This window comes from Amphiprion ocellaris, chromosome 14 (genome assembly GCF_022539595.1).
Source record: "Amphiprion ocellaris isolate individual 3 ecotype Okinawa chromosome 14, ASM2253959v1, whole genome shotgun sequence".
Classification (NCBI taxonomy): domain Eukaryota; kingdom Metazoa; phylum Chordata; class Actinopteri; family Pomacentridae; genus Amphiprion; species Amphiprion ocellaris.
This window is the reverse complement of record NC_072779.1, coordinates 21,136,290-21,156,354: the sequence shown is the minus strand read 5'-3', so window position 1 is coordinate 21,156,354 and position 20,065 is coordinate 21,136,290.

Here is a 20,065-nt window from a genome sequence, read left to right as displayed (position 1 = left end):
ACTGAGTGGACAGGTGGAACAGAGCAGGTCACAGCAGCATCGGTGGAACAGCCCCTGAGTGGAGAGGTGGAGCATTGCAGGATGCAGCAGCGGAGGTGGGACAGCCGCCGGGTGGAGCAGAGCGGATGCAGCACGGAGGTGGAACAGCCGACAGGTGGAACAGAGCAGAATGCAGCAGCGGAGGTGGAACAGCCGCCGGGTGGAGCAGAGCAGGAGGCAGCAGCGGAGATGGAAAGGCCGGGTGGAGTAGACCAGGATACAGCATCGGAGGTGGGACAGCCGCTGAGTGGAGAGGTGGAACAGCAGCAGTGTGGAGAGGTGGAAGAGCAGCCATGTGGAGCAGAGCAGGAGGCAGGATCGGAGGTGGAGCAGCCGCCGGGTGGAACAGAGCAGGAGGCAGCAGCGGAGGTGGGACGGCCGCCGGGTGGAGAAGACCAGGATGCAGCATCGGAGGTGGGACAGCCGCCGAGTGGAGCAGACCAGGAGGTAGCATTGGAAGTGGAACAGCAGCCGGGTGGAGCAGAGCAGGATGCAGCAGATAAGGGTGACACAGCCGCCGGGTGGAGCATAGAAGGAGGCAGCAGCGGAGATGGAACGGCCGCCGGGTGGAGCATAGCAGGAGGCAGCAGCGGAGATGGAACGGCCGCCGGGTGGAGCAGAGCAGGAGGCAGCAGGTAAGGGTGACACAGCCGCCGGGTGGAGCAGAGCAGGAGGCAGCAGCGGAGATGGAACGGCCGCCGGGTGGAGCAGAACAGGATGCAGGATCGGAGATGGAACAGCCGCCGGGTGGAGCAGAGACGGATGCAGCATCGGAGGTGGTACAGCCGCCGTTGGAGAAGAGCAGGCTGAAGCAGCGGAGGTGGGACAGCCTCCGGGTGGACCAGAGCAGGGTGCAGCAGCGGAGGTGGGACAGCCTCCGGGTGGACCAGAGCAGGAGGTAGCAGTGGAGGTGGAACAGCATTCGGGTGGAGCAGACCAGGAGGCAGCAGCGGTGGAACAGCAGCTGAGTGGACAGGTGCAACAGAGCAGGTCACAGCAGCAGCGGTGGAACAGCCCCTGAGTGGAGAGGTGGAGCAGCTGCTTGGTTTTGCAGAGCAGATGCAGCAGCGGAGGTGGAACGGCCGCCGGGTGGAGCAGAGCAGGAGGCAGGATCGGAGGTGGAGCAGCCGCCGGGTGGAACAGAGCAGGAGGCAGCAGCGGAGGCGGGACGGCCGCCGGGTGGACCAGAGCAGGATGCAGCAGCGGTGGTGGGACGGCCGCCGGGTGGAGAGGACCAGGATGCAGCATCGGAGGTGAAACGGCCGCCTTGTGGAGCAGAGCAGGAGGTAGCAGTGGGAGTGGAACAGCAGCCGGGTGGAGCAGAGCAGGATGCAGCAGCGGAGGTGGAACAGCACTCGGGTGGAGCAGAGCAGGAGGCAGCAGCGGTGGAACAGCCACTGAGTGGACAGGTGGAACAGAGCAGGTCACAGCAGCATCGGTGGAACAGCCCCTGAGTGGAGAGGTGGAGCAGCTGCTTGGTTTTGCAGAGCAGAATGCAGCAGCGGTGGTGGGACGGCCGCCGGGTGGAGAAGACCAGGATGCAGCAACGGAGGTGTGACGGCCGCCGGGTGGAGCAGACCAGGAGGTAGCATTGGAAGTGGAACAGCAGCCGGGTGGAGCAGAGCAGGATGCAGCAGATAAGGGTGACACAGCCGCCGGGTGGAGCATAGCAGGAGGCAGCAGCGGAGATGGAACGGCCGCCGGGTGGAGCATAGCAGGAGGCAGCAGCGTAGATGGAACGGCCGCCGGGTGGAGCAGAGCAGGAGGCAGCAGGTAAGGGTGACACAGCCGCCGGGTGGAGCAGAGCAGGAGGCAGCAGCGGAGGTGGAACAGCCGCCGTTGGAGAAGAGCAGGCTGTAGCAGCGGAGGTGGGACAGCCTCCGGGTGGACCAGAGCAGGGTGCAGCAGCGGAGGTGGGACAGCCTCCGGGTGGACCAGAGCAGGAGGCAGCAGCGGAGGTGGGACAGCCGCCGTGTGGAGCAGAACACCATGCAGCAGAGGAGTTGGAACAACCGCCGTGTGGAGAAGAACAGGATGCAGCAGCGGAGGTGCTCCACCTATCCACTCAGCAGCTTTTCCACCGCTGCTTCCTCCTGCTCTGCTCCACCCGAATGCTGTTCCACCTCCACTGCTACCTCCTGCTATGCTCTACACGGCTGCTGTTCCAACTCTCTACTCAGCAGCAAAGCAGGAGGCAGCAGCGGAGATGGAACAGACGCCGGGTGGAGCATAGCAGGATGCAGCAGCGGAGGTGGGACAGCCGCCGGGTGGAGCAGAGCAGGATGCAGCAGCGGAGGTGGAACAGCCGACAGGTGGAACAGAGCAGGATGCAGCAGCGGAGGTGGAACAGCCGCCGGGTGGAGCAGAGCAGGAGGCAGCAGCGGAGGTGGAACGGCCGCCGGGTGGAGCAGAACAGGATGCAGCATCGGAGGTGGAACAGCCGCCGGGTGGAGCAGAGCAGGATGCAGCATCGGAGGTGGGACAGCCGCTGAGTGCGAGAGGTGAGAACAGCAGCAGTGTGGAGAGGTGGAAGAGCAGCCATGTGGAGCAGAGCAGGAGGGCAGGATCGGAGGTGAGCAGCCGCGGGTGGAACAGAGCAGGAGGCAGCAGCGGAGGTGGGACGGCCGCCGGGTGGACCAGAGCAGGATGCAGCAGCGGTGGTGGGACTGTCCGGCCGGGTGGAGAGGACCAGGATGCAGCATCGGAGGTGGAACGGCCGCCGTGTGGAGCAGAGCAGGAGGCACGAGATAAGGGTGACACAGCCGCCGGTGGAACAGAGTAGGATGCAGCAGCGGAGGTGGAACAGCACTCGGGTGGAGCAGAGCAGGAGGCAGCATCGGTGGAACAGCCCCTGAGTGGAGAGGTGGAGCAGCTGCTTGGTTTTGCAGAGCAGGATGCAGCAGCATTGGTGGGACGGCCGCCGGGTGGAGAAGACCAGGATGCAGCATCGGAGGTGGGACAGCCGCCGAGTGGAGCAGACCAGGATGCAGCAGCGGAGATGGAACAGACGCCGGGTGGAGCAGAGCAGGAGGAAGCAGCGGAGGTGGGACAGCGGCCGGGTGGAGCAGAGCAGGATGCAGCATCGGAGGTGGAGCAGAGCAGGAGGCAGCAGCGGAGGTGGGATGGCCGCCGGGTGGAGCAGAGCAGGATGCAGCATCGGAGGTGGGACAGCCGCCGGGTGGAGCAGAGCAGGATGCAGCATCGGAGGTGGGACAGCCGCTGAGTGGAGAGGTGGAACAGCAGCCGTGTGGAGAGGTGGAAGAGCAGCCATGTGGAGCAGAGCAGGAGGTAGCAGTGGAGGTGGAACAGCATTCGGGTGGAGCAGACCAGGAGGCAGCAGCGGTGGAACAGCAGCTGAGTGGACAGGTGCAACAGAGCAGGTCACAGCAGCAGCGGTGGAACAGCCCCTGAGTGGAGAGGTGGAGCAGCTGCTTGGTTTTGCAGAGCAGGATGCAGCAGCGGAGGTGGAACGGCCGCCGGGTGGAGCAGAGCAGGAGGCAGGATCGGAGGTGGAGCAGCCGCCGGGTGGAACACAGCAGGAGGCAGCAGCGGTGGTGGGACGGCCGCCGGGTGGAGAGGACCAGGATGCAGCATCGGAGGTGAAACGGCCGCCGTGTGGAGCAGAGCAGGAGGTAGCAGTGGAAGTGGAACAGCAGCCGGGTGGAGCAGGACTGGATGCAGCAGCGGAGGTGGAACAGCACTCGGGTGGAGCAGAGCAGGAGGCAGCAGCGGTGGAACAGCCACTGAGTGGACAGGTGGAACAGAGCAGGTCACAGCAGCATCGGTGGAACAGCCCCTGAGTGGAGAGGTGGAGCAGCTGCTTGGTTTTGCAGAGCAGAATGCAGCAGCGGTGGTGGGACGGCCGCCAGGTGGAGAAGACCAGGATGCAGCATCGGAGGTGGGACGGCCGCCGGGTGGAGCAGACCAGGAGGTAGCATTGGAAGTGGAACAGCAGCCGGGTGGAGCAGAGCAGGATGCAGCAGATAAGGGTGACACAGCCGCCGGGTGGAGCATAGCAGGAGGCAGCAGCGGAGATGGAACGGCCGCCGGGTGGAGCATAGCAGAAGGCAGCAGCGGAGATGGAACGGCCGCCGGGTGGAGCAGAGCAGGAGGCAGCAGGTAAGGGTGACACAGCCGCCGGGTGGAGCAGAGCAGGAGGCAGCAGCGGAGATGGAACGGCCGCCGGGTGGAGCAGAACAGGATGCAGGATCGGAGGTGGAACAGCCGCCGGGTGGAGCAGAGCAGGATGCAGCATCGGAGGTGGTACAGCCGCCGTTGGAGAAGAGCAGGCTGTAGCAGCGGAGGTGGGACAGCCTCCGGGTGGACCAGAGCAGGGTGCAGCAGCGGAGGTGGGACAGCCTCCGGGTGGACCAGAGCAGGAGGCAGCAGCGGAGGTGGGACAGCCGCCGTGTGGAGCAGAACACCATGCAGCAGAGGAGTTGGAACAACCGCCGTGTGGAGAAGAACAGGATGCAGCAGCGGAGGTGCTCCACCTATCCACTCAGCAGCTTTTCCACCGCTGCTTCCTCCTGCTCTGCTCCACCCGAATGCTGTTCCACCTCCACTGCTACCTCCTGCTATGCTCTACACGGCTGCTGTTCCAACTCTCTACTCAGCAGCAAAGCAGGAGGCAGCAGCGGAGATGGAACAGACGCCGGGTGGAGCATCGCAGGAGGAAGCAGCGGAGGTGGGACAGCGGCCGGGTGGAGCAGAGCAGGATGCAGCATCGGAGGTGGAGCAGAGCAGGAGGCAGCAGCGGAGGTGGGATGGCCGCCGGGTGGAGCAGAGCAGGATGCAGCATCGGAGGTGGAACGGCTGCCGGGTGGAGCAGAGCAGGATGCAGCTCTCGGAGGTGGAACGGCCGCCGGGTGGAGCATAGCAGGAGGAGCAGCGTTGAGATGGAACGGCAGCCGGGTGGAGCAGAGCAGGAGGAGCAGGTAAGGGTACAACAGCCGCCGGGTGGAGCAGAGCAGGAGGCAGCAGCGGAGATGGAACGGCCGCCGGGTGGACAGGAAAGCAGGATGCAGGATCGAGGGTTGGAACACAGCCGCCCGGGTGGAGCAGAGCAAGAGATGCAAGCATCGGAGGTGTACCAGCCGCCGCCTTGGAGAAGAGACAAGGCTGTAGCAGCGGGAGGTGGGGACAGCCTCCGGGTGGACCAGGAGCAGGGTGCAGCAGCGGAGGTGGGACAGCCTCCGGGTGGACCAGAAGCGGAGCAGCAGCGAGGTGGGAAACCAGCCGCCGTGTGGAGCAGAACACCATGCAGCAGAGAGTTGGAACAACCGCCGTGTGGAGAAGAACAGGATGCAGCAGCGGAGGTGCTCCACCTATCCACTCAGCAGCTTTTCCACCGCTGCTTCCTCCTGCTCTGCTCCACCCGAATGCTGTTCCACCTCCACTGCTACCTCCTGCTATGCTCTACACAGCTGCTGCTCCAACTCTGTACTCAGCAGCAAAGCAGGAGGCAAGCAGCGGAGATGGAACAGACGCCGGGTGGAGGCATCGCAGGATGCAGCAGCGGAGGTGGGACAGCCGCCCGGTGGAGCAGAGCAGGATGCAGCAGCGGAGGTGGAACAGCCGACAGGTGGAACAGAGCAGAATGCAGCAGCGGAGGTGGAACAGCCGCCGGGTGGAGCAGAGCAGGAGGCAGCAGCGGAGATGGAACGGCCGCCGGGTGGAGCAGACCAGGATGCAGCATCGGAGGTGGGACAGCCGCGGTTGGAGCAGAGCAGGATGCAGCATCGGAGGTGGGACAGCCGCTGAGTGGAGAGGTGGAACAGCAGCAGTGTGGAGAGGTGGAAGAGCAGCCATGTGGAGCAGAGCAGGAGGCAGGATCGGAGGTGGAGCAGCCGCCGGGTGGAACAGAGCAGGAGGCAGCAGCGGAGGTGGGACGGCCGCCGGGTGGACCAGAGCAGGATGCAGCAGCGGTGGTGGGACGGCCGCCGGGTGGAGAGGACCAGGATGCAGCATCGGAGGGTGGAACGGGCCGCCATGTGGAGCAGAGCAGGAGGCAGGAGATAAGGGGTGACACAGCCGCCGGGTGGAACAGAGTAGGATGCAGCAGCGGAGGTGGAACAGCACTCGAGTGGAGCAGAGCAGGAGGGCAGCATCGGTGGAACAGCCCCCTGAGTGGAGAGGTGGAGCAGCTGCTTGGTTTTGCAGAGCAGGATGCAGCCAGCATTGGTGGACGGGCCGCCGGGTGGAGAAGACCAGGATGCAGCATCGGAGGTGGGACAGCCGCCGAGTGGAAGCAGACCAGGATGCAGCAGCGGAGATGGAACAGACGCCGGGTGGAGCAGAGCAGGAGGAAGCAGCGGAGGTGGGACAGCGGCCGGGTGGAGCAGAGCAGGATGCAGCATCGGAGGTGGAGCAGAGCAGGAGGCAGCAGCGGAGGTGGGATGGCCGCCGGGTGGAGCAGAGCAGGATGCAGCATCGGAGGTGGGACAGCCGCCGGGTGAGCAGAGCAGGATGCAGCATCGGAGGTGGGACAGCTCGCTGAGTGGAGAGGTGGAACAGCAGCCGTGTGGAGAGGTGGAAGAGCAGCCATGTGGAGCAGAGCAGGAGGTAGCAGTGGAGGTGGAACAGCATTCGGGTGGAGCAGACCAGGAGGCAGCAGCGGTGGAACAGCAGCTGAGTGGACAGGTGCAACAGAGCAGGTCACAGCAGCAGCGGTGGAACAGCCCCTGAGTGGAGAGGTGGAGCAGCTGCTTGGTTTTGCAGAGCAGGATGCAGCAGCGGAGGGTGGAACGGCCGCCGGGTGGAGCAGAGCAGGAGGCAGGATCGGAGGTGGAGCAGCCGCCGGGTGGAACAGAGCAGGAGGCCAGCAGCGGAGGTGGGACGGCCGCCGGGTGGACCAGAGCAGGATGCAGCAGCGGTGGTGGGACGGCCGCGGGTGGAGAGGACCAGGATGCAGCATCGGAGGTGAAACGGCCGCCGTGTGGAGCAGAGCAGGAGGTAGCAGTGGAAGTGGAACAGCAGCCGGGTGGAGCAGAGCAGGATGCAGCAGCGGAGGTGGAACAGCACTCGGGTGGAGCAGAGCAGGAGGCAGCAGCGGTGGAACAGCCACTGAGTGGACAGGTGGAACAGAGCAGGTCACAGCAGCATCGGTGGAACAGCCCCTGAGTGGAGAGGTGGAGCAGCTGCTTGGTTTTGCAGAGCAGAATGCAGCAGCGGTGGTGGGACGGCCGCCGGGTGGAGCAGACCAGGAGGTAGCATTGGAAGTGGAACAGCAGCCGGGTGGAGCAGAGCAGGTTGCAGCAGATAAGGGTGACACAGCCGCCGGGTGGAGCATAGCAGGAGGCAGCAGCGGAGATGGAACGGCCGCCGGGTGGAGCATAGCAGAAGGCAGCAGCGGAGATGGAACGGCCGCCGGGTGGAGCAGAGCAGGAGGCAGCAGGTAAGGGTGACACAGCCGCCGGGTGGAGCAGAGCAGGAGGCAGCAGCGGAGATGGAACGGCCGCCGGGTGGAGCAGAACAGGATGCAGGATCGGAGGTGGAACAGCCGCCGGGTGGAGCAGAGCAGGATGCAGCATCGGAGGTGGTACAGCCGCCGTTGGAGAAGAGCAGGCTGTAGCAGCGGAGGTGGGACAGCCTCCGGGTGGACCAGAGCAGGGTGCAGCAGCGGAGGTGGGACAGCCTCCGGGTGGACCAGAGCAGGAGGCAGCAGCGGAGGTGGGACAGCCGCCGTGTGGAGCAGAACACCATGCAGCAGAGGAGTTGGAACAACCGCCGTGTGGAGAAGAACAGGATGCAGCAGCGGAGGTGCTCCACCTATCCACTCAGCAGCTTTTCCACGCTGCTTCCTCCTGCTCTGCTCCACCCGAATGCTGTTCCACCTCCACTGCTACCTCCTGCTATGCTCTACACAGCTGCTGCTCCAACTCTGTACTCAGCAGCAAAGCAGGAAGGCAGCAGCGGAGATGGAACAGACGCCGGGTGGAGCATCGCAGGATGCAGCAGCGGAGGTGGGACAGCCGCCGGGTGGAGCAGAGCAGGATGCAGCAGCGGAGGTGGAACAGCCGACAGGTGGAACAGAGCAGAATGCAGCAGCGGAGGTGGAACAGCCGCCGGGTGGAGCAGAGCAGGAGGCAGCAGCGGAGATGGGAACGGCCGCCGGGTGGAGCAGACCAGGATGCAGCATCGGAGGTGGGAACAGCCGCCGGTTGGAGCAGAGCAGGATGCAGCATCGGAGGTGGGACAGCCGCTGAGTGGAGAGGTGGAACAGCAGCAGTGTGGAGAGGTGGAAGAGCAGCCATGTGGAGCAGAGCAGGAGGCAGGATCGGAGGTGGAGCAGCCGCCGGGTGGAACAGAGCAGGAGGCAGCAGCGGAGGTGGGACGGCCGCCGGGTGGACCAGAGCAGGATGCAGCAGCGGTGGTGGGACGGCCGCCGGGTGGAGAGGACCAGGATGCAGCATCGGAGGTGGAACGGCCGCCGTGTGGAGCAGAGCAGGAGGCAGGAGATAAGGGTGACACAGCCGCCGGGTGGAACAGAGTAGGATGCAGCAGCGGAGGTGGAACAGCACTCGGGTGGAGCAGAGCAGGAGGCAGCATCGGTGGAACAGCCCCTGAGTGGAGAGGTGGAGCAGCTGCTTGGTTTTGCAGAGCAGGATGCAGCAGCATTGGTGGGACGGCCGCCGGGTGGAGAAGACCAGGATGCAGCATCGGAGGTGGGACAGCCGCCGAGTGGAGCAGACCAGGATGCAGCATCGGAGGTGGGACAGCCGCCGGGTGGAGCAGAGCAGGATGCAGCATCGGAGGTGGGACAGCCGCTGAGTGGAGAGGTGGAACAGCAGCCGTGTGGAGAGGTGGAAGAGCAGCCATGTGGAGCAGAGCAGGAGGTAGCAGTGGAGGTGGAACAGCATTCGGGTGGAGCAGACCAGGAGGCAGCAGCGGTGGAACAGCAGCTGAGTGGACAGGTGCAACAGAGCAGGTCACAGCAGCAGCGGTGGAAACAGCCCCTGAGTGGAGAGGTGGAGCAGCTGCTTGGTTTTGCAGAGCAGGATGCAGCAGCGGAGGTGGAAACGGCCGCCGGGTGGAGCAGAGCAGGAGGCAGGATCGGAGGTGGAGCAGCCGCCGGGTGGAACAGAGCAGGAGGCAGCAGCGGAGGTGGGACGGCGCCGGGTGGACCAGAGCAGGATGCAGCAGCGGTGGTGGGACGGCCGCCGGGTGGAGAGGACCAGGATGCAGCATCGGAGGTGAAACGGCCGCCGTGTGGAGCAGAGCAGGAGGTAGCAGTGGAAGTGGAACAGCAGCCGGGTGGAGCAGAGCAGGATGCAGCAGCGGAGGTGGAACAGCACTCGGGTGGAGCAGAGCAGGAGGCAGCAGCGGGTGGAACAGCCACTGAGTGGACAGGTGGAACAGAGCAGGTCACAGCAGCATCGGTGGAACAGCCCCTGAGTGGAGAGGTGGAGCAGCTGCTTGGTTTTGCAGAGCAGAATGCAGCAGCGGTGGTGGACGGCCGCGGGTGGAGAAGACCAGGATGCAGCAACGGAGGTGGGACGGCCGCCGGGTGGAGCAGACCAGGAGGTAGCATTGGAAGTGGAACAGCAGCCGGGTGGAGCAGAGCAGGATGCAGCAGATAAGGGTGACACAGCCGCCGGGTGGAGCATAGCAGGAGGCAGCAGCGGAGATGGAACGGCCGCCGGGTGGAGCATAGCAGAAGGCAGCAGCGGAGATGGAACGGCCGCCGGGTGGAGCAGAGCAGGAGGCAGCAGGTAAGGGTGACACAGCCGCCGGGTGGAGCAGAGCAGGAGGCAGCAGCGGAGATGGAACGGCCGCCGGGTGGAGCAGAACAGGATGCAGGATCGGAGGTGGAACAGCCGCCGGGTGGAGCAGAGCAGGATGCAGCATCGGAGGTGGTACAGCCGCCGTTGGAGAAGAGCAGGCTGTAGCAGCGGAGGTGGGACAGCCTCCGGGTGGACCAGAGCAGGGTGCAGCAGCGGAGGTGGGACAGCCTCCGGGTGGACCAGAGCAGGAGGCAGCAGCGGAGGTGGGACAGCCGCCGTGTGGAGCAGAACACCATGCAGCAGAGGAGTTGGAACAACCGCCGTGTGGAGAAGAACAGGATGCAGCAGCGGAGGTGCTCCACCTATCCACTCAGCAGCTTTTCCACCGCTGCTTCCTCCTGCTCTGCTCCACCCGAATGCTGTTCCACCTCCACTGCTACCTCCTGCTATGCTCTACACAGCTGCTGCTCCAACTCTGTACTCAGCAGCAAAGCAGGAGGCAGCAGCGGAGATGGAACAGACGCCGGGTGGAGCATCGCAGGATGCAGCAGCGGAGGTGGGACAGCCGCCGGTGGAGCAGAGCAGGATGCAGCAGCGGAGGTGGGAACAGCCGACAGGTGGAACAGAGCAGAATGCAGCAGCGGAGGTGGAACAGCCGCCGGGTGGAGCAGAGCAGGATGGCAGCAGCGGAGATGGAACGGTCGCCGGGTGGAGCAGACCAGGATGCAGCATCGGAGGTGGGACAGCCGCCGGTTGGAGCAGAGCAGGATGCAGCATCGGAGGTGGGACAGCCGCTGAGTGGAGAGGTGGAACAGCCGCAGTGTGGAGAGGGTGGAAGAGCAGCCATGTGGAGCAGAGCAGGAGGCAGGATCGGAGGTGGAGCAGCCGCCGGGTGGAACAGAGCAGGAGCAGCAGCGGAGGTGGGACGGCCGCCGGTGGACCAGAGCAGGATGCAGCAGCGGTGGTTGGGACGGCCGCGCGGGTGGAGAGGACCAGGATGCAGCATCGGAGGTGGAACGGCCGCCGTGTGGAGCAGAGCAGGAGGCAGGAGATAAGGGTGACACAGCCGCCGGGTGGAACAGAGTAGGATGCAGCAGCGGAGGTGGAACAGCACTCGGGTGGAGCAGAGCAGGAGGCAGCATCGGTGGAACAGCCCCTGAGTGGAGAGGTGGAGCAGCTGCTTGGTTTTGCAGAGCAGGATGCAGCAGCATTGGTGGGACGGCCGCCGGGTGGAGAAGACCAGGATGCAGCATCGGAGGTGGGACAGCCGCCGAGTGGAGCAGACCAGGATGCAGCATCGGAGGTGGGACAGCCGCCGGGTGGAGCAGAGCAGGATGCAGCATCGGAGGTGGGACAGCCGCTGAGTGGAGAGGTGGAACAGCAGCCGTGTGGAGAGGTGGAAGAGCAGCCATGTGGAGCAGAGCAGGAGGTAGCAGTGGAGGTGGAACAGCATTCGGGTGGAGCAGACCAGGAGGCAGCAGCGGTGGAACAGCAGCTGAGTGGACAGGTGCAACAGAGCAGGTCACAGCAGCAGCGGTGGAACAGCCCCTGAGTGGAGAGGTGGAGCAGCTGCTTGGTTTTGCAGAGCAGGATGCAGCAGCGGAGGTGGAACGGCCGCCGGGTGGAGCAGAGCAGGAGGCAGGATCGGAGGTGGAGCAGCCGCCGGGTGAACAGAGCAGGAGGCAGCAGCGGAGGTGGGACGGCCGCCGGGTGGACCAGAGCAGGATGCAGCAGCGGTGGTGGGACGGCCGCCGGGTGGAGAGGACCAGGATGCAGCATCGGAGGTGAAACGGCCGCCGTGTGGAGCAGAGCAGGAGGTAGCAGTGGAAGTGGAACAGCAGCCGGGTGGAGCAGAGCAGGATGCAGCAGCGGAGGTGGAACAGCACTCGGGTGGAGCAGAGCAGGAAGGCAGCAGCGGTGGAACAGCCACTGAGTGGACAGGTGGAACAGAGCAGGTCACAGCAGCATCGGTGGAACAGCCCCTGAGTGGAGAGGTGGAGCAGCTGCTTGGTTTTGCAGAGCAGAATGCAGCAGCGGTGGTGGGACGGCCGCCGGGTGGAGAAGACCAGGATGCAGCATCGGAGGTGGGACGGCCGCCGGGTGGAGCAGACCAGGAGGTAGCATTGGAAGTGGAACAGCAGCCGGGTGGAGCAGAGCAGGATGCAGCAGATAAGGGTGACACAGCCGCCGGGTGGAGCATAGCAGGAGGCAGCAGCGGAGATGGAACGGCCGCCGGGTGGAGCATAGCAGAAGGCAGCAGCGGAGATGGAACGGCCGCCGGGTGGAGCAGAGCAGGAGGCAGCAGGTAAGGGTGACACAGCCGCCGGGTGGAGCAGAGCAGGAGGCAGCAGCGGAGATGGAACGGCCGCCGGGTGGAGCAGAACAGGATGCAGGATCGGAGGTGGAACAGCCGCCGGGTGGAGCAGAGCAGGATGCAGCATCGGAGGTGGCACAGCCGCCGTTGGAGAAGAGCAGGCTGTAGCAGCGGAGGTGGGACAGCCTCCGGGTGGACCAGAGCAGGGTGCAGCAGCGGAGATGGGACAGCCTCCGGGTGGACCAGAGCAGGAGGCAGCAGCGGAGGTGGGACAGCCGCCGTGTGGAGCAGAACACCATGCAGCAGAGGAGTTGGAACAACCGCCGTGTGGAGAAGAACAGGATGCAGCAGCGGAGGTGCTCCACCTATCCACTCAGCAGCTTTTCCACCGCTGCTTCCTCCTGCTCTGCTCCACCCGAATGCTGTTCCACCTCCACCTCTACCTCCTGCTATGCTCTACACGGCTGCTGTTCCAACTCTCTACTCAGCAGCAAAGCAGGAGGCAGCAGCGGAGATGGAACAGACGCCGGGTGGAGCAGAGCAGGAGGAAGCAGCGGAGGTGGGACAGCGGCCGGGTGGAGCAGAGCAGGATGCAGCATCGGAGGTGGAGCAGAGCAGGAGGCAGCAGCGGAGGTGGGATGGCCGCCGGGTGGAGCAGAGCAGGATGCAGCATCGGAGGTGGAACGGCCGCCGGGTGGAGCAGAGCAGGATGCAGCTTCGGAGGTGGAACGGCCGCCGGGTGGAGCATAGCAGGAGGCAGCAGCGTAGATGGAACGGCCGCCGGGTGGAGCAGAGCAGGAGGCAGCAGGTAAGGGTGACACAGCCGCTGGGTGGAGCAGAGCAGGAGGCAGCAGCGGAGATGGAACGGCCGCCGGGTGGAGCAGAACAGGATGCAGGATCGGAGGTGGAACAGCCGCCGGGTGGAGCAGAGCAGGATGCAGCATCGGAGGTGGTACAGCCGCCGTTGGAGAAGAGCAGGCTGTAGCAGCGGAGGTGGGACAGCCTCCGGGTGGACCAGAGCAGGGTGCAGCAGCGGAGGTGGGACAGCCTCCGGGTGGACCAGAGCAGGAGGCAGCAGCGGAGGTGGGACAGCCGCCGTGTGGAGCAGAACACCATGCAGCAGAGGAGTTGGAACAACCGCCGTGTGGAGAAGAACAGGATGCAGCAGCGGAGGTGCTCCACCTATCCACTCAGCAGCTTTTCCACCGCTGCTTCCTCCTGCTCTGCTCCACCCGAATGCTGTTCCACCTCCACTGCTACCTCCTGCTATGCTCTACACAGCTGCTGCTCCAACTCTGTACTCAGCAGCAAAGCAGGAGGCAGCAGCGGAGATGGAACAGACGCCGGGTGGAGCATCGCAGGATGCAGCAGCGGAGGTGGGACAGCCGCCGGGTGGAGCAGAGCAGGATGCAACAGCGGAGGTGGAACAGCCGACAGGTGGAACAGAGCAGAATGAAGCAGCGGAGGTGGAACAGCCGCCGGGTGGAGCAGAGCAGGAGGCAGCAGCGGAGATGGAACGGCCGCCGGGTGGAGCAGACCAGGATGCAGCATCGGAGGTGGGACAGCCGCCGGTTGGAGCAGAGCAGGATGCAGCATCGGAGGTGGGACAGCCGCTGAGTGGAGAGGTGGAACAGCAGCAGTGTGGAGAGGTGGAAGAGCAGCCATGTGGAGCAGAGCAGGAGGCAGGATCGGAGGTGGAGCAGCCGCCGGGTGGAACAGAGCAGGAGGCAGCAGCGGAGGTGGGACGGCCGCCGGGTGGACCAGAGCAGGATGCAGCAGCGGTGGTGGGACGGCCGCCGGGTGGAGAGGACCAGGATGCAGCATCGGAGGTGGAACGGCCGCCGTGTGGAGCAGAGCAGGAGGCAGGAGATAAGGGTGACACAGCCGCCGGGTGGAACAGAGTAGGATGCAGCAGCGGAGGTGGAACAGCACTCGGGTGGAGCAGAGCAGGAGGCAGCATCGGTGGAACAGCCCCTGAGTGGAGAGGTGGAGCAGCTGCTTGGTTTTGCAGAGCAGGATGCAGCAGCATTGGTGGGACGGCCGCCGGGTGGAGAAGACCAGGATGCAGCATCGGAGGTGGGACAGCCGCCGAGTGGAGCAGACCAGGATGCAGCATCGGAGGTGGGACAGCCGCCGGGTGGAGCAGAGCAGGATGCAGCATCGGAGGTGGGACAGCCGCTGAGTGGAGAGGTGGAACAGCAGCCGTGTGGAGAGGTGGAAGAGCAGCCATGTGGAGCAGAGCAGGAGGTAGCAGTGGAGGTGGAACAGCATTCGGGTGGAGCAGACCAGGAGGCAGCAGCGGTGGAACAGCAGCTGAGTGGACAGGTGCAACAGAGCAGGTCACAGCAGCAGCGGTGGAACAGCCCCTGAGTGGAGAGGTGGAGCAGCTGCTTGGTTTTGCAGAGCAGGATGCAGCAGCGGAGGTGGAACGGCCGCCGGGTGGAGCAGAGCAGGAGGCAGGATCGGAGGTGGAGCAGCCGCCGGGTGGAACAGAGCAGGAGGCAGCAGCGGAGGTGGGACGGCAGCCGGGTGGACCAGAGCAGGATGCAGCAGCGGTGGTGGGACGGCCGCCGGGTGGAGAGGACCAGGATGCAGCATCGGAGGTGAAACGGCCGCCTTGTGGAGCAGAGCAGGAGGTAGCAGTGGAAGTGGAACAGCAGCCGGGTGGAGCAGAGCAGGATGCAGCAGCGGAGGTGGAACAGCACTCGGGTGGAGCAGAGCAGGAGGCAGCAGCGGTGGAACAGCCACTGAGTGGACAGGTGGAACAGAGCAGGTCACAGCAGCATCGGTGGAACAGCCCCTGAGTGGAGAGGTGGAGCAGCTGCTTGGTTTTGCAGAGCAGAATGCAGCAGCGGTAGTGGGACGGCCGCCGGGTGGAGAAGACCAGGATGCAGCATCGGAGGTGGGACGGCCGCCGGGTGGAGCAGACCAGGAGGTAGCATTGGAAGTGGAACAGCAGCCGGGTGGAGCAGAGCAGGATGCAGCAGATAAGGGTGACACAGCCGCCGGGTGGAGCATAGCAGGAGGCAGCAGCGGAGATGGAACGGCCGCCGGGTGGAGCATAGCAGGAGGCAGCAGCGGAGATGGAACGGCCGCCGGGTGGAGAAGAACAGGATGCAGCAGCGGAGGTGCTCCACCTATCCACTCAGCAGCTTTTCCACCGCTGCTTCCTCCTGCTCTGCTCCACCCGAATGCTGTTCCACCTCCACCTCTACCTCCTGCTATGCTCTACACGGCTGCTGTTCCAACTCTCTACTCAGCAGCAAAGCAGGAGGCAGCAGCGGAGATGGAACAGACGCCGGGTGGAGCAGAGCAGGAGGAAGCAGCGGAGGTGGGACAGCGGCCGGGTGGAGCAGAGCAGGATGCAGCATCGGAGGTGGAGCAGAGCAGGAGGCAGCAGCGGAGGTGGGATGGCCGCCGGGTGGAGCAGAGCAGGATGCAGCATCGGAGGTGGAACGGCCGCCGGGTGGAGCAGAGCAGGATGCAGCTTCGGAGGTGGAACGGCCGCCGGGTGGAGCATAGCAGGAGGCAGCAGCGTAGATGGAACGGCCGCCGGGTGGAGCAGAGCAGGAGGCAGCAGGTAAGGGTGACACAGCCGCCGGGTGGAGCAGAGCAGGAGGCAGCAGCGGAGATGGAACGGCCGCCGGGTGGAGCAGAAGAGGATGCAGGATCGGAGGTGGAACAGCCGCCGGGTGGAGCAGAGCAGGATGCAGCATCGGAGGTGGTACAGCCGCCGTTGGAGAAGAGCAGGCTGTAGCAGCGGAGGTGGGACAGCCTCCGGGTGGACCAGAGCAGGGTGCAGCAGCGGAGGTGGGACAGCCTCCGGGTGGACCAGAGCAGGAGGCAGCAGCGGAGGTGGGACAGCCGCCGTGTGGAGCAGAACACCATGCAGCAGAGGAGTTGGAACAACCGCCGTGTGGAGAAGAACAGGATGCAGCAGCGGAGGTGCTCCACCTATCCAATCAGCAGCTTTTCCACCGCTGCTTCCTCCTGCTCTGCTCCACCCGAATGCTGTTCCACCTCCACTGCTACCTCCTGCTATGCTCTACACAGCTGCTGCTCCAACTCTGTACTCAGCAGCAAAGCAGGAGGCAGCAGCGGAGATGGAACAGACGCCGGGTGGAGCATCGCAGGATGCAGCAGCGGAGGTGGGACAGCCGCCGGGTGGAGCAGAGCAGGATGCAGCAGCGGAGGTGGAACAGCCGACAGGTGGAACAGAGCAGAATGCAGCAGCGGAGGTGGAACAGCCGCCGGGTGGAGCAGAGCAGGAGGCAGCAGCGGAGATGGAACGGCCGCCGGGTGGAGCAGACCAGGATGCAGCATCGGAGGTGGGACAGCCGCCGGTTGGAGCAGAGCAGGATGCAGCATCGGAGGTGGGACAGCCGCTGAGTGGAGAGGTGGAACAGCAGCAGTGTGGAGAGGTGGAAGAGCAGCCATGTGGAGCAGAGCAGGAGGCAGGATCGGAGGTGGAGCAGCCGCCGGGTGGAACAGAGCAGGAGGCAGCAGCGGAGGTGGGACGGCCGCCGGGTGGACCAGAGCAGGATGCAGCAGCGGTGGTGGGACGGCCGCCGGGTGGAGAGGACCAGGATGCAGCATCGGAGGTGGAACGGCCGCCGTGTGGAGCAGAGCAGGAGGCAGGAGATAAGGGTGACACAGCCGCCGGGTGGAACAGAGTAGGACTCAGCAGCGGAGGTGGAACAGCACTCGGGTGGAGCAGAGCAGGAGGCAGCATCGGGGGAACAGCCCCTGAGTGGAGAGGTGGAGCAGCTGCTTGGTTTTGCAGAGCAGGATGCAGCAGCATTGGTGGGACGGCCGCCGGGTGGAGAAGACCAGGATGCAGCATCGGAGGTGGGACAGCCGCCGAGTGGAGCAGACCAGGATGCAGCATCGGAGGTGGGACAGCCGCCGGGTGGAGCAGAGCAGGATGCAGCATCGGAGGTGGGACAGCCGCTGAGTGGAGAGGTGGAACAGCAGCCGTGTGGAGAGGTGGAAGAGCAGCCATGTGGAGCAGAGCAGGAGGTAGCAGTGGAGGTGGAACAGCATTCGGGTGGAGCAGACCAGGAGGCAGCAGCGGTGGAACAGCAGCTGAGTGGACAGGTGCAACAGAGCAGGTCACAGCAGCAGCGGTGGAACAGCCCCTGAGTGGAGAGGTGGAGCAGCTGCTTGGTTTTGCAGAGCAGGATGCAGCAGCGGAGGTGGAACGGCCGCCGGGTGGAGCAGAGCAGGAGGCAGGATCGGAGGTGGAGCAGCCGCCGGGTGGAACAGAGCAGGAGGCAGCAGCGGAGGTGGGACGGCCGCCGGGTGGACCAGAGCAGGATGCAGCAGCGGTGGTGGGACGGCCGCCGGGTGGAGAGGACCAGGATGCAGCATCGGAGGTGAAACGGCCGCCGTGTGGAGCAGAGCAGGAGGTAGCAGTGGAAGTGGAACAGCAGCCGGGTGGAGCAGAGCAGGATGCAGCAGCGGAGGTGGAACAGCACTCGGGTGGAGCAGAGCAGGAGGCAGCAGCGGTGGAACAGCCACTGAGTGGACAGGTGGAACAGAGCAGGTCACAGCAGCATCGGTGGAACAGCCCCTGAGTGGAGAGGTGGAGCAGCTGCTTGGTTTTGCAGAGCAGAATGCAGCAGCGGTGGTGGGACGGCCGCCGGGTGGAGAAGACCAGGATGCAGCATCGGAGGTGGGACGGCCGCCGGGTGGAGCAGACCAGGAGGTAGCATTGGAAGTGGAACAGCAGCCGGGTGGAGCAGAGCAGGATGCAGCAGATAAGGGTGACAAAGCCGCCGGGTGGAGCATAGCAGGAGGCAGCAGCGGAGATGGAACGGCCGCCGGGTGGAGCATAGCAGGAGGCAGCAGCGGAGGTGGGACAGCCGCCGTGTGGAGCAGAACACCATGCAGCAGAGGAGTTGGAACAACCGCCGTGTGGAGAAGAACAGGATGCAGCAGCGGAGGTGCTCCACCTATCCACTCAGCAGCTTTTCCACCGCTGCTTCCTCCTGCTCTGCTCCACCCGAATGCTGTTCCACCTCCACCTCTACCTCCTGCTATGCTCTACACGGCTGCTGTTCCAACTCTCTACTCAGCAGCAAAGCAGGAGGCAGCAGCGGAGATGGAACAGACGCCGGGTGGAGCAGAGCAGGAGGAAGCAGCGGAGGTGGGACAGCGGCCGGGTGGAGCAGAGCAGGATGCAGCATCGGAGGTGGAGCAGAGCAGGAGGCAGCAGCGGAGGTGGGATGGCCGCCGGGTGGAGCAGAGCAGGATGTAGCATCGGAGGTGGAACGGCCGCCGGGTGGAGCAGAGCAGGATGCAGCTTCGGAGGTGGAACGGCCGCCGGGTGGAGCATAGCAGGAGGCAGCAGCGTAGATGGAACGGCCGCCGGGTGGAGCAGAGCAGGAGGCAGCAGGTAAGGGTGACACAGCCGCTGGGTGGAGCAGAGCAGGAGGCAGCAGCGGAGATGGAACGGCCGCCGGGTGGAGCAGAACAGGATGCAGGATCGGAGGTGGAACAGCCGCCGGGTGGAGCAGAGCAGGATGCAGCATCGGAGGTGGTACAGCCGCCGTTGGAGAAGAGCAGGCTGTAGCAGCGGAGGTGGGACAGCCTCCGGGTGGACCAGAGCAGGGTGCAGCAGCGGAGGTGGGACAGCCTCCGGGTGGACCAGAGCAGGAGGCAGCAGCGGAGGTGGGACAGCCGCCGTGTGGAGCAGAACACCATGCAGCAGAGGAGTTGGAACAACCGCCGTGTGGAGAAGAACAGGATGCAGCAGCGGAGGTGCTCCACCTATCCACTCAGCAGCTTTTCCACCGCTGCTTCCTCCTGCTCTGCTCCACCCGAATGCTGTTCCACCTCCACTGCTACCTCCTGCTATGCTCTACACAGCTGCTGCTCCAACTCTGTACTCAGCAGCAAAGCAGGAGGCAGCAGCGGAGATGGAACAGACGCCGGGTGGAGCATCGCAGGATGCAGCAGCGGAGGTGGGACAGCCGCCGGGTGGAGCAGAGCAGGATGCAACAGCGGAGGTGGAACAGCCGACAGGTGGAACAGAGCAGAATGCAGCAGCGGAGGTGGAACAGCCGCCGGGTGGAGCAGAGCAGGAGGCAGCAGCGGAGATGGAACGGCCGCCGGGTGGAGCAGACCAGGATGCAGCATCGGAGGTGGGACAGCCGCCGGTTGGAGCAGAGCAGGATGCAGCATCGGAGGTGGGACAGCCGCTGAGTGGAGAGGTGGAACAGCAGCAGTGTGGAGAGGTGGAAGAGCAGCCATGTGGAGCAGAGCAGGAGGCAGGATCGGAGGTGGAGCAGCCGCCGGGTGGAACAGAGCAGGAGGCAGCAGCGGAGGTGGGACGGCCGCCGGGTGGACCAGAGCAGGATGCAGCAGCGGCGGTGGGACGGCCGCCGGGTGGAGAGGACCAGGATGCAGCATCGGAGGTGGAACGGCCGCCGTGTGGAGCAGAGCAGGAGGCAGGAGATAAGGGTGACACAGCCGCCGGGTGGAACAGAGTAGGATGCAGCAGCGGAGGTGGAACAGCACTCGGGTGGAGCAGAGCAGGAGGCAGCATCGGTGGAACAGCCCCTGAGTGGAGAGGTGGAGCAGCTGCTTGGTTTTGCAGAGCAGGATGCAGCAGCATTGGTGGGACGGCCGCCGGGTGGAGAAGACCAGGATGCAGCATCGGAGGTGGGACAGCCGCCGAGTGGAGCAGACCAGGATGCAGCATCGGAGGTGGGACAGCCGCCGGGTGGAGCAGAGCAGGATGCAGCATCGGAGGTGGGACAGCCGCTGAGTGGAGAGGTGGAACAGCAGCCGTGTGGAGAGGTGGAAGAGCAGCCATGTGGAGCAGAGCAGGAGGTAGCAGTGGAGGTGGAACAGCATTCGGGTGGAGCAGACCAGGAGGCAGCAGCGGTGGAACAGCAGCTGAGTGGACAGGTGCAACAGAGCAGGTCACAGCAGCAGCGGTGGAACAGCCCCTGAGTGGAGAGGTGGAGCAGCTGCTTGGTTT